Source organism: Dromaius novaehollandiae, chromosome 3, assembly GCF_036370855.1.
Source record: "Dromaius novaehollandiae isolate bDroNov1 chromosome 3, bDroNov1.hap1, whole genome shotgun sequence".
Taxonomy (NCBI): domain Eukaryota; kingdom Metazoa; phylum Chordata; class Aves; order Casuariiformes; family Dromaiidae; genus Dromaius; species Dromaius novaehollandiae.
In genome coordinates, this window is record NC_088100.1 from 91,613,813 (window position 1) to 91,628,898 (window position 15,086).

Consider the following 15,086-nt stretch of genomic DNA (forward strand, 5'->3'; position numbering starts at 1 on the left):
GTCTGTATTCATGGTCCAGCCTTCAAAAAACAAAAAATGCATTTCCTGGAAGTAGCAAACAGAGAGAGAGATTAAAATTCTTGGCAGTGTTTTCTAAATACATCTATGAATCTGCTCAGATCCCAAATGCCTTGGTAAAGAGACTGCAAAGAGACTGGTAAAGAGACTACTGTATCTTTCCTGAGATCAAGTTGCAAATCACAGATCAAGACCAGGACACGAGGAACAGTGCAGCGGTCCTAACGAGATCTATCTTAGTGCCACTGACAAATAATAACAACCCAAGAATGAAAAAATCGTGAGCTGCACCTGAGTCATGGCAGGATTTGAATATATGATATTTTTTATATACATAATAGCAATTAGAAAATACATTTGTCTCCTGGTTAGATAGCCCAGCTTTTTCCTGGTACCGGAGGATTGCAAACTTGTTCAAAACAAGAGAGAAAAGAAGAAATTGACAGTCTCATGTCATCAGGACCCAGCATAAATATTTTGGGACTGCGGGGCAAAATTAAAAGATGGCAATGCTATAGTATTATCTTTTTCCATTGCCTGAAACAAACAAAATGTTCATCTACCAACTATTTCAAAAGAAATTAAGCTAAATGGCATTTCCAAAGCAGTTATGTTTCCATATTCTCAGGTGTTGTTTTACTCAGTAGTAAGGTAAGTTCAGTGAGAAATCTCTTTGATTTATAAAACACTTTGTTTATTCAAAAATCCCATCTGTAAACATACACATTTACTGCTACTTAAGCTGCAATCACTGTTATCATACTGTCAGTTTTGATTAACTTCACCAGAGTCTGGTACATCGGTTTACTGTAACAGGCAGACCCGGGCTGCTTCTCCTGAGAGCAAAGTCATGGATATGGGAAATGGAAACCTTTGCTCTTAAGCCTGTAACCTGCTTTTATGCAGGGCAAAACAGCAGCAGCAGCACCACCACCGGTTTTGCTGCTGGCCTAAAACAAGCATTGGCCTTCTGTTCACTGAGAAAACCCTCAGTTACAAAAACTTGTTGAGTATCAGTTCGGTAGCCTCTAAACTACATGTCAGAGTTGCGAGGGTGCTGGTGGTTAACCAGGATCTTCTAACCAGGCGGCTGCCAAGGAATCTTTAGTTGAATCATTTTTCCTTGTTGTTTAAACAGGATAAGTAGATTTTATTTTCGCCAAATATTTTACACAGAATAAATCATCCGAAACCCCAGACAGTTATGCTGAAAGAATTAATTTCTGTGTGACAACACCTGTCATCACCTTTCCATTGAATCAAAAAACAGGTCTCAAAGACAGCTATAGTTGAATAAGTTAGTTTCTTATTTACAAAGCAAAAAGCAACTGTGCTTCTTCAAAACTGCAAATATTTTGTTTGATAGCTGATGTTAAAAGGAAATAAAACAGTTTAGAAAATAAAACAGAATAAGACTGTTCTGAAATACCTCACTGCAGTTTTCTAAGAAATTTTCCACGTGATAAAGCAAGCTTTCATCTTATTTTCTGGCTCGTGGGTCTAAATTTCATAGTGCAGGTGCATAGTGCCAATGACGCAACTGTGGGCCTCCGTTTCTTGTCTCTTCCCTCTTCTCTCTGCTTATACCGCAGGGGCATGAGGATCATAGCCAGGTCCTTTCTCTCCTAAAACAAGATCTTCATCTTTTCTTATCTGTAGATTCCTCTCTAGCCCCTGACACAAAACTTGCATTCAAAACATACATGCCCCAAGCAGACAATAATTCAAGGGGAGGAGTGCACGTAATGCCCATGCAGCTGCCCAGAAGATGAGCCAAGAACACATCCCAGCAATGATTCCCAAAAATCTGGAGGGAAAATCCTCCAAGCTGATATTTTTACTGGAACAGAATAATGCATAAATAAATCTCCTCTTCTGCAACGATCCAACAACTACAAAAATCCTCCTTTGTGGAGGGCGAGCACTTAGATCTAGAGGTGACCAACCAGCAAACATACCACTAGCAACCGGCCACAAAAACCCTACTCAGTTCAAAACTTCCGTGCTGTTATGAGTATTCAGATCTTGCCCAAAGAAATCCCCCAAACAGACATTTCCAATGGGGAAACAGGCTCTCCAACCTGTCTAAAATCTTGAAGGGAAAGGAGAGGTTGAATTCTCTTCTCTAGGAGATGACAGGACTTTTGGAAGCAATTAAAAAACCTGAAGTGGACACTGACAGAGCACCGTCAATGAAACTGCAGCACCTCATAGCAGATAGGCACTGTCTTGATACAAAGGCAAATTAATATGTTGCTTAAGATCAAATAAGCTTGACAGGTATGTTTACCTACAGGCTCAAAAGATCAATGTAGAACATTGAAGTTATAGGTTTAATGCTGAGTGGATTGACTTGGGCAAATTTCACAGGTACCTCATGTTTTACCTGCCTTCTGAACCTGTTCTGAGTCTTTTCAAAGTACCTCTGAACATTTCTGTTGCTCATAGAAGTATCCAGTCCATTTTCACAGCCTTGCTGACTCCTGAGCCGTGTTGCTATCTTTTGGCAATGAGTCCCAAGCTACAGCTGTACCTTACATAAAATGCACTTCCTTTAATCTTTTTGGAATTTGCTCATATTTCATCTCCAACCATCCCCTTGCTCTTATGTTACAAGAAAGGTAATAAAAGCAACAAATCTAACTGCTCTAAATGATTTACTATTCTGTCTAATTTTACACTTTCCCTTTTGCTTATGTCCTCCCAAACAAAAGAAGCTGTAATCTTTTCATGCTCTTCAAAAGACTGGATTCACCAGAGGGAGTTGGAGCAGCTTCTCTGTGCTCTTCTCATTCTTTGAGGGGACCCTGGGACCTCTGTGCTACCTGTGGAGTCAGAACGGGACAGACACATCACACCTGGTGGGGAGCATCTACAGACACAGAGATCAGACTGCTGGACTAAGCATGTTCCAGAGAGAACAAGGTTTTTTCATGCAGCAGCCTGAGGCATCATCAGAAAATAATTCGTGTGCAGACTTCTTCATTCTCTGGTTGAGGAGGACAACAAGCAAATTAGGATATCAGGTGCTTTCCTGGGTGAATCCATCTACATGCTGTCAGTCACTAATAAAACCAGCTCCTACCACAGATGTCAGTGGTTGAAACACGAGTAATTCTTTTAGTCACCTTAAGACGCTTCTAAATCCAACACTGCTTTCTTTTCTTTCAAGTTAGAAACTTCACTCCTCTTCTAAAGTGTTGCTGACAGCAAGTGTCGCAGAGCACAAATCATTATCTTTCAAATAGATTTCTTTAGTCATTGTTAGGTTTCAATGTTATCATTTCAAATCCATTTTAGAAATGCAGGGTTTTCCTGAAAGGAATAGTGATTATACCGTGATGCTGGGCTAAAGAGAATGCATGCTTTGTTCTAGTGAAAGCAGAAACTTAGGTTTCAAATGTCATTGCTGCCTTAAAACTTTTCATAACAAAAAAAGATTTTCCCTATTACAGGTATGAAGTTATTGAAGAACTGAAAACTACCATAAATGGGTGGTATTACATGGGATAAAACTTACTGCAAGAGTCCTTATCTCAAAAACCTTAGCAGGAAACTGGTCCAAAATGTATTATTCATGTAAGGTGCACAATTTCTGAAGACTCACAAATTACATATACTGGAATGCTTGGATTCTCCACAGTTCAGGTTATTTTACATCTCAATTTTCCACCCAGAGCCCCTTCATCCCTTTGAACAGTATGAGTGCCCCTGGAAGGTCTCATATATTGTTTGATCATGCAGAGATTATCTCCTTCTCAAACAAAAAAGTTCAAGGTGTTCAGAAAAGTTCACTTTGGGATATACACCAAATACAGAGTTTTCTGTCCATAAGAACTTCTCATACAGCAATTTCACACACAGAAGCAGAAAAGAAATGTGCTGGGAAATGCCCATGTGCTCTCGGTGCTAGTACCCACCTTCATTCATGCTGGCACAAGTGGCTGCAGTTCTGCACCCAACGCTTCAGCTCTATTTAGAAACACTTCATCTACTTCTGATACTATAATAAGGGAGTACAGGCAGAAATGGAGTGTTTTCTCATAGAGAAATGCAGATGAGTTGAACACATCCAGATCCGGATCCCTACAGACTTTACCACAGCCAGTGGTCAAAAAGACAGGGAGCAGGAGTTCAGACAAAAACATCTCTCTCTAATAGCTGTAGATGAGCTTGTTGCTGCCCCAGCAGCAAGAAAGTAGTATCAACTGTAAAATAGATAAATTGGGACTGACTAGTCTGAAGCCATGAGGAAAAAGACTAGGCTGACTGTGAGAGATTTAGATAAACTCCCTGCTTTGAAAACCCAACCCAACAGCCCAAGTACTGAGTATGCATATGCATGGTATCCAAAATATGGAGACTACATAGCTTAAAAAAGGCTCAAATGTTCCTACAACATAGTAATTCCAGTATGCCAAGGGTGTGGGGAAGTAGCCTGCTCCTGAACTGAGGTGGCTGCATGTCCATTTTGCTCCCTGGCCATCCCCAGGCCAGTCCCTGCCAGGAACTGAAGGCTTCAGCAGCTCCGGTGCCATCCCCATGGGGAGGGGAGACAGAGGAGACGTGCTGTCCTCGGGCTGCTGGGAATCTCAAGGGCCGAATGTTGCCCCTGATAAAAGCAATGTCTGAAGACTGACTGACAATCAGAGACTTCCCTGTGCAGACGAGAAGAAGGAAAAAAAGAACAGTAATGCTTTGATTTCATCAATTAAAAAGAGATTGTAAATAGAAGCTGAAAAGCCTACCACATTAACAATAAAGTAGGCAAAATATCACTCACTCCTGTTTTGCTTGGTATTGTTTTTTGATCAAAAACTTGTATGCTATTAATGCTAGATTTCCAGTGCAGCATGAAACAGAAAAACAAGACACATCAGGAAAAGAGTGCTGAAAAATGATAGATGTAGCATTGTCCCATATCTCTTTAGTGGAAAGTGAGACACAACACATATGCATAAAAAATAAGTGCAGTTTTAAGCCCTGTGGGGTTCCATAGTGCATGAGCTGACCAGAAAACAGACTTACACAGAGAATGATGTGGAAGACAGGAGAGAGATGCTCTGCTAAGGACTTGCATAAGATTAAAGGTTTTAGCACCCAAAAAAATACTGCCTTGCTTCTGGCCAAGAGAAGTAACCCAGGCATCCTGAATGCTTTGAGCAGCATGGCAAGGAGTGGTATGAGCAGGGAAACCAATGAACCTGGTTTCCTGTGGGTTTGTGTCTCATGGCTGAATTGTGCCCATTAAAGGATAAGCTTGTGCTGAATCCTGCCCTTCAGCAAACCCTTGATAATATGTCTCTCTTCTATCCAATTTGACTGAAGTTTATAGGGCCATACAGTACCACGGGGGTGCCTGTCCCTCGGGCTCAGAGTGGCCAGCAAATTCAAAAGGCATTTGGGAGGCACTGAGAGACACCATGCATGCCTTGCCTCCTTGGGAAACTAGCTAAAAACAGACCTTCCTCTCGTCTGCTTACTGAAGGACGGCATCCAAGAGAAATGTGGACAAGCATTTTGCAGAACTACTGCCCACTTCTTTTTTTAAAGAATTGCTGCATTGAGGGAAGCTGGAAGACCCTCAGAGATCAACACATAGTTCACATTACAGGAATAGCTGAGCGTGGAAAGTCAGGAAGGGAAAGAGTCCAAAAAAGCAGTAGGTGGTCAAGCACATCTGCTAAGACACTTGAATGGGATCAGACTGTGAAAAACAACAACCAAAACCAAAGTGAGACACCATCACTGCAGTGGTATTGGGACGCAGCACTGCCCTCCTGCCTCTCGGGCGCCAGTGGGGAAATGCTGACGGGCAACACGGTGTGAAGGAGCTGTGTAACGAGCGCCATTTTGTTGGGTTGACTGCAGAGGCCCTGGGAAGCCACCCTGGAGCCAGTCGGTGGCCCAGCAGACACGCTGGCGGTCGTCACCTGCAGTTGCCCAGGTGGCAGCCCTCAAGGACCTTGCTCCCCACACAATAATGCACCGTTCTCGGTCAGCACGTCCATGCCGGTGTCCAAGGCTGGCGCTGCCTTGAGCTTAATAATTATGAGGAATTTTATTGGTATTGCAATGGTAATGTCCAGCCTCCTGTATGGGCTAGCAAATCGGAGGTAAAAAACACCTAAGGTGTTTCATGAAAGCTGAACCTTACAGATATACCATTTTTTTACCAAAATATCCAGGCCCTAAAGAAAGACAGCTGTGAATCTACCCTGGAGCCATGCAGTACAACTAAAGTGACATAAAAAGAACAGGCTACTGTTTTCACTCCATTTTGCAGCTTCTAAGCGCATATATAAAACATATGTGCTTCCAATATGGAAGATAATGAAAAGCAAATAGATTTACCAGGCAAGTGCCATTTCCAGCCTGTTTAATTGCAATAAATTGTTTCAATAAACATAAACACAAAGGAGATAAAGGGCAGATAATGCTTAGAAAATCTTAACAGTCTCTAGTTATTCAGTCCTCTGGTGACCCAAAAGGAGCATAAATCCATCAGGCTGGGTGTGTTACTGATGCTGTTTTTTGTCACTTTTCCTCTAGTAATCTTCTACTGTTTGTTGTGTTTGTGGTTTACAATTTAGATAAAAACAGACCAGCATCCTAATCGTAGTTTTATAAATGTCAAAATACAAGCAAATTTGCTTCTGCGCTATCAGACTATTTATCTTATTAACTACTAGTCTGATTACATAAGATCTACGTGCCATGCATTTATAAATCACATTACCAGCTTCGCTTAAATTCAATCAAATTCATGCCCTAACAAGTATTTATCAAGATAAGATGAATGACATCACGTATTTTGCCATAAGGTGTTTAACAACTCATACCTGGCTAGACAATGTTTATTCCTCAGACTTTCCAGTAATTACAGATATTGCTCAAGTACCTCATGTGTGTGCTGGTGTTCTGCAAGGCACCGTGTAAACACACCTTGGAAAACTGACTTACCACCTGTGGGGCAGATGATATCATACTTCCTTGGTGGTATTACCATAAACCCTCAGTTCACAGTTGCTTGTAATACGAGACACGGGAAACACATGCTGCGTGTAGCTAGAAGAAAAAAATGACACATCTCCGTTTTTAATCATTTCGGCTTTCCACAGAGAAGCCAAGTTTTTTATTGTGTGTTTTTTTTTAGTGTAATGTTCCTTAACAATGATTTCTGTTTTCATTCTCATCAGCAATCTTTTCAAGCTGGAGTTTTCATCCCAGCGCGTCTCTCACGCTAGAATGCATGGGCTTGGTTGTAAAAAACAGTTTTAGTGAAAATAAAGGAATTGCCCGCATATGCCCTGCAAAAACTGGTCTACTATTAACACGCAGCTTTAGCGTGAATCTTCTCATCCTCTCTGTAGATGTTCCAAGTCAAAAGAAATACTACAAAGTGTGCCAAGGCAGGGAAGATGTGTGTGGAGCAAACGCAGGAAGAACTTCTCTGGGATACAGAAATGCGTTGTAGCTTCCTCCAGGTCCCACAGCAACTATTTCATGTGGTTAAAAGGGAAAGGGCCTGGTAATTGGGTGAACTAATTAAATAAATCCTCTGCAGCAGCCATGAGCAAAGAAATGTAGCTAAGTCACAGGCAAACTGCACTTCTATTGACTTTAGAGAGGAAATCAGTCCTGGTAGGAACTGGTCTCTGCGCTAAACCCAGACTTTAGGGTCTTGCTGATCTGCCCAGTTTTCATAGGTGCCCTCTCTCCATTTTCTGTACAAAATAGAGGAAATATTTTAAATGAAAAAACACATGGCATTGAAATGTTTTAGTTCCACAGCCACCGGAATATGTTTCTGAAGAGATGGCATGAACAATTACAAAGGAAAGAAATGAACAGCTAACTTGGATGAAGAAGACGATTCTACCTGTGTGTTCTACCCAAATATTTACCTACTGCTGCATTTTCCTGAGCACCAGAGACAGCTGGGAGATAAGGAGGAAAACAAAAGAGCAATGAAAGTGCTTTTCAAGCAGGTCATAAAAATAGCTCCTGCTAAAGTAGAAACAGCTGCTCCTGGGGACAAATAAACTCCCATGTCATTCCCATGTGAACAGGAAGCACTCTTAATTATCACAACACTGTCATGCTCATAGACTAAAATAAATAATAAATTCGAAGCTAACTACACATCCACATATTTACCTATTATGACTTTTTCACAGTGTACTTGTTCAACCTTTTCCGTTACCCCACAAGATATTGTTGCAGCTCATACAACACTGAAAAAGAATTGCTTCCTGCTCTGAGCACAGGGAGACAAGATAATACAGACAGCAGTCCTGGGCTTGTGTGACACCTGCTATAGCTTTGAAAAAAGCATATTTTTGTTTTACTCATGTTCATGTCTCTGTCCAGTTTTAGGCTCTAGCTTTAAGAATAACACAGAACAATTACGGGATGTCTTAAAAAAAAGCTAACAAGAATGACTCTACATCTCCAAGCTATACCTACAAGGATGGACACAAAGAGGCTGGGAGGCTCCATCTAGAGAGGACAGAGGGGAGAGACAGTGTCAGACTTCAAATGTATATGGCTGCAGACAGAAGAACCTGTCCTCTGGGTCCCTGATGGATAAAAAGTGATGTGTCAGAGCAAGGAAAATTGAAGTTTGACATTTGGGGAAGGGTAGTAAAGCTCCAGACACGTTGTCTTACGGAATCACCATCAGACAGGTTTTTCACAGTGGTTCAGACAAACATCTGCTGGAAATGTTACAGGCGTATCTGATCCGGGTTTGGCCGCAGCAGGGTGGGCTGTAGTATCTCCAGAGACCCTCTCCAGCCCGCTCCGGCACTGATGTTGTGCGTCCCCCTGCAATCTGCAGCTGTGGCTTTTGGCCTTTGGACCTCCCCGGCTGCTTCCCGTCGCGTGCAGGGACGTGCCATCCGGGAATGAGGAGCCACGATGGTGAGCTCTGGGTCCTCTCCAAATGCTCCCGCCGGTCTTGCTTGTGCTGGAAGTAGCTCCCACAGCTGAGGCTGTGGCTCCAGGTCCCTGCGTGTGAGCCATGCACACATTTCTTTTCCCAGGAGCCAGCACACAACCACAGCCATAACGGAGCCTAGCAGATGCAAGGAAAGGAGGACTCCCTGACCACATACAGAGCTGACTACTTTGTACCACATCATAGAATATTTTCTACCTTTTTTGGTGCTTTAAACCTGTGTTCTGCTGCCAGATTCCCCGATAGCAGTTTCTGAGAGGTGTCAGGCAGATGCTTGGAATAGAATGAGCCAGTGCCATAAGTCAGCTTCGTCATTCGGCACTGAGAAGGAAATTAGCGTTGGGAATGGCTGATTTTAATGCAGGGCTGACCTGTCAAAACAAACTTTGGGAAACTGCAGAAGTGGGTGCATGTGTTTACTTCACATGGTACAGAACATGTTTGGTTTTTTCTCCTCCTCATCCTTCTTTAGTAAAACAGAAAATATCTGTCAAAAGTCATCTATCAGTGGGAACACTTAGCAAGGGTCTGCTTGAACATGAAAATATATTTGGTGCAACAGGCAATGCCAAGCAAAAATAAAAAAAGGAAAACGAGTCTGTAGATAAGGCATAGGAACAGAGGTAATTAAATTTGGATTTTACTGTCAAGCAAGTCAAAATGTCACAGGTGGCCTTTGGAAAGTCCCTAATCATACTGTTTCAGTGCTTTCCTCTCTAAAATGGAATTTTAATAACTACCCACATCACAAGTGTGCTGTATTGCTACGCTTATGAGTGACTGCAAAAGGTTTTGTGATTACCTCACAAAAATGTTATTTCCATTATTACCACTGTGATCTGTGTATATTCATGCAAATACATCTGCAGCCCCAGGTGATCTGTTTCAGACTCTGGCTGGAATTTAGAGGCAACTGCTCACTCTTAGGTTGTTCTGTCATAGCTTAGTACAACTGACTGACAGAGACATTTATTCCGATGACAAACAGTTTTGCTGTGTAATCTGGAGAGTTGCCTAAATTTCAAATCAAGGGCAAAAAATGAAGAGCCCACTCAAAATCCATCCTGTAATCTGCAACAAGGATACTGCAGAGCAAAATATGTTAAGGATGGGCACATTAAAACTACAGTAAAAAAAACTTAGAATGTCTGATGTGCTCTTAGTAAGTAGAACCCACATATTTTTCTGCTGAAATAATAATTTAAGCACACCGTGATGGATGAATAAGATTTACGTATCACAGACAGAACAAGTCAGACCACAACTCTACAGTACAACTCCACAAGGCAAGTATACTTGGAATACAGACCAAAAATACCATGGCTATGTAAAACTGATGCAAGCTTGCTCTGTCAATTCAGATCAGTCCAGAATACTCTAAAGAGGTGCAGTCACCTAGGTAGACTCTAGCTCTAGGTTAGATAGGATCTGTTCACACTGCTCTTACAGGTATGATATATCCTTCCACAGCAGGCATAAAGCATAAAACCTGCAATGACTTTTATCTGCTCAGATCAAATTTGTCCTGCCAGATGACCTGATAGTGTGCAGAAGGGGCATTAGCGTGCACCCACATCTTCCATCACTCACTGTGCTGGGAGATAACAGATCGGAAGAGAGGGATGTGTATGCTGCATCACTTCTTTGGCTTCCAAGAAAAAAGTGCTTAAAGGAGTGAGTTAAAAGAAGAGATTGTAGTCGTTGATATCGTACCAAAAAGGAGACATTTTCATTAATGTGAACATTAAAAATTAGAGTAAAATCATCTAACAAAGACTGACAGCTGATGGGATTGAAAAAGCCCTCAGATATGAGTGACATTACCAGGACTAAGAAGAGCCAAGTTTAGACCCAGGTGAGGGAAGGGGTGTAAGGACAGTACCTCAAAGGCAGCTTTCCCGGGGGGAAATCCGAGCCCCCCTGAAGCACACAGGGATTTTGCCTGCGGAGATGTTTCATACAAGCAGGGTTGCAAGAACTCGTTCTTAAGATTTAGCGACCCTTGTGAAGAGTACAAACTACAGTCAGTATTCGGGCAAGACTCCCAGTGACTGAAATAGATTCTGTCCCCTGGCCAGTATGGACAGCTCTCTATTTACATTCAGCATTAGGAAAATTGGAGATCTACTACCTGGCCTGAGAACAGATCACAGGCTGTTGACCTGCGGCGGACAGCTCAGATCCCTGCTCTCTGAATTGTGTTACCAATGTGTTATTACAAGCATCCACAACCAACTGCTTCCAGGCCCAGGAAGGGACTTGGAGCACTGAGGTTTGGTGCATGGTGAAAAGGATCTCTCTTCCCTGAGCCACAGTCCCTGGAGGGTTTATGGGCTGCTCACTGGAAAAAACATTGTCTCCTGCTGTGGTGAGAAGAGTTTAGGTTCATTGCTCAGAGCAAGCCTGTGCTCAGGCTCTCCGAGCTGCAGCACACTGCGTCACTGTTGGTCTCTGCACACAGCCCAAGCAGGGGCCTTGTCCCAGCCTGGCCGTGGGTGCACCCCGCAGTGACCTTGAAAAGTCACTTCTGACCCCGAGGAGAGTCTCCAGGCTCAGACGGGAGGATGTGGTTGAGCCTTCAGGCGTTGCTCCACCTCCCTACTCAGCAGGGAAAGGCAGGGCTTGCACAGAGCAGGCAGCTCCTTGGCTGCCCCCCACCTACGGCATTGCTAAAAGTGCATAAAAGTGCATCCAGGCCACCATCATCACTGCTGCCACTTAGAGAAGCAAAAGCCATGCTACCGTTCCCTTCCTGCCCCAGCAGAGGAGAGGAGAGCAGCCTGCTGCCTTGCAAGCTGTATCCTTCCCAGCCCGCTCCCCTCACAGTGCTTTGCCCAGCACTGCCCTGGCTCTTCTGCTTTGCATTGAGAGGGGGCAACGCCAGCTGTTAACAGCAAGATTTCTGCCCTCATGAACGAAACAATCCAGTGAGAGTTAGCAAACAACCGAGCCAAGCTGCTTTCTGAATTAATTGTCGCCTCTCTCTCTGTTTGCTCTTTGGACTTTCCTGCTCAGCTCCACCTTAGAGGGGAGTGAAGACACACTGCACAGGTGGTAAGTCCCAAAGCAACCTCGGTTCACCAGGAATTATTGTGACAAGGACTTGGAGAGAGCTAGAAGTTATACTAGCACAAATCAACCACATGGCTGAACAGAAATCACAAGATGGATAGACTGGGATGTGTTGGTTTTCTGGCGTGTTTATACAGTGCTGGGAAATAACCAGGGAGGGTGAAGTTAGATTTTGCTTACATTTGATTTCTGATGCATCACAAACTCACTGCAGCTTCACTGCAGCTAACAGAGAAGGGGCCGTATTCATTACTGGCAGATACATTTTTAATTGAGATCCTGTTAGCGCCAGAGACTAAAATCCCAGCCTCAAGAAAAACCTCCAGCTCAGAGACAGCATCATTGTTAGAAAAAGTAATATTGAACCCAGAACAAGCCCAGCTTGACCCTTTTTCAAGCTGTCCATGGGCTGCTGGAGTCAGCAAAATACCAGGCCAGAACAAACCTAGTGGACCACATTCAAGCTCATTCGCCCCAAACAGAGCAAGGCAAAATCATATACATTTAGATGACAGCAGAGAAACGTTTGTTTAACTTTCTTTGCCAAAACCTCCAATGGGTAGCCTGTTCCAGTGCTCTGTTCTCTTGGTAGAAAGTTTTTCCTAACATTTAAATCTTCTGTGATTATCGGGTAACCTTTGATCATACCTCCACTAGAGCTGGGAAAAAACTCCATCCCCATCCTCATTACTCTTTATGACAGCCCTCTCAATACTAAAGTCCTTATCAGGCTAATCAAGACAAAGAGTTTCCATCTCTTAAACTTTGTTATACTTCTTGATCTCTGCTCTGATCTCCCTCCAGTCTGTCCATGTCTCTTGAACAGAATGCTTAAAACTGGACAAAGTAGTCCTGCCGAGATGCCATCAGGGCAAGGAGAGACGTAGCCACCACCTTTGTTTTACTTATTATGCCGCTTCTTACACATCACAGACTGACATCTGGCCTTTCCAACAGCATCTTACCTTGTCTTCTGTTTAATTTGTGACCATCGTCACACCATCCCCCTGCTGCTTGCACAGAGATTGCCTTCTCATCCATGTGCATTTGTCTTTAGTCTTCTGCACTACTTTTTTATTACTTCATCTCATTGGTAGGAAATCCTCCCTGCAGTGTGCCCAAACCACTTGCAATACTAAGCCTGTTTCCTGCACTCACAGCCTGCTGGAGCTTTCCTCTCGGTTTTGATTCAGTATGGAAATACTGACTTATACCAAGTGATCCATTTGTCTCCTAACTGGAAAAATTTAGAGAACAGTGTGTTGCTTAAGTCAAGGGGATAATTTAGCAAATGTCACGTTTATCAACATCATTCAAAACCTTTCTTTTCTCACCATTTTTATGAATTTCACATGCAAAAATACTAATGTAAGATTGATACTATCACTTTTTCCACAGATGTTAAAAATGCTGAAGCTATTCATTTGCTGAGACCATTGCTTAATCATACCTAACGAGACTATCTGTATCCATCTCCTCTCTTATACCTGAGCTGTGCACTCTTTGGGAAGGTGACCTCCTGCTCCCTTCTATCTCACAAGCCCTAAGCACAGGGCAGGCAGAGCTCTGTGCACTACAGTAATGGTAACAGTAAATAACATTAAAGTGGATTACTATTACTACTGTATTTTGAATGTGCACTGCTTCAGGATCTGCCAACACTTCTGTAATCCTTGTCCAGCTAAAGGTTACAGTAGCTTGTTTGTCTCTCTGATCTAGTGTTAAATATCCTATCTGGGTTTTCAAAATCTTAAATAGATAGACGGCATGTACCACTGCTCCACCAGACACTGCTTTGTGACATGAGGTTTGGAAATGCTGAGTATTAGACAGATATCACAAATTGATCATCTCATTCATTGCACTTTCATCATAAGCCCCATTATCTTCAGTGGGACTTTCTCTTTCATGTACAACGAGTGAAACTTGGGCCAGCTGCTTCTTTACAGCTTCTTTATACCTGCCTCTTCACAATTCTCTTTTGATAAGGTAAGCCAGGACTGCTTTAATAGAGGAAAAGGAAAATATTTTACTATCCTTGTCAAATACTCTTTCACAGCCTGGACACTGGTGGGCTTTCTTGCCCAGGGGAAGAAGGAAGGGTCAAGCCACAGAAATACCCAAGTCCTCTTTAGCTTTTGCTCCAGGATACAGTTTATTATCTAAACATCAAATTCATAAAGTAACATAAAGCAAAGCTATTCCCTCATCCAAAGCCAGCTGCAGGGGCTCCAGGCTTTCCATGCCAGAAAAAGGGCACATATCTTTGTATAAACCCCTGCTGAATCAAGTGACAAGCAGGCAGCAGTAACCCCTTCCTGACAGTTTAACCCTGTCACAACACAATTTGCTGTTGTGAAGGTTTGAGAGAGGAGGGGACTGCAAAAGACAGTTTTATGTGTTTTAAGGTTTTTGTGCACACAGTGCTTTAAAGGCTTGTTTTGCTCATCAGTACTTAAAGCAGCATTAGGTAATTTTGCTAAACTTGTTTAAAAATCAGGCTGTGAAGGGGTGTACATGAGGTATCTGTCCTTTCTTAAATCAGGACAAGTTTGTACATACAGCTTAGCGTAGAGAAATTTTCTGACCATACAAAGACCAGCCATGTGTTCTTGCGGAGAATTCACAACCTATGAGAAGCTATTAGGTATAAGTTTTCTACATTCAGCCAAAGTATCAAGACAAACAGGGAAGAGATAACAATGGAGATGGGCAACTGTGTCTTATGTTTTGGATGCTTACCACTTAAAAACATGATGAGAAACAGAAAATTACTTAGGAAAAAAATAAAGAAGAGTTTGTTAATAAAGCTTGGTTCTTAAAAGAGCAGATAAACTGGAGAGATGCAAAGAAAAAGCAAGAAACAGCAGAGAGGAGGGCAGAAATGCAAAAGGATTTATTTTCAGGGCTGCTTCAGATAAACACCTTGCACAAGTGGACCATAGTTACCTGCTTTACTGTGAAGAAGAAGGCATCTTTCATCTTACTTAAAAGTGGAAGTTAATACTCAGTCCTTCAATCCCTACCCCTCAGA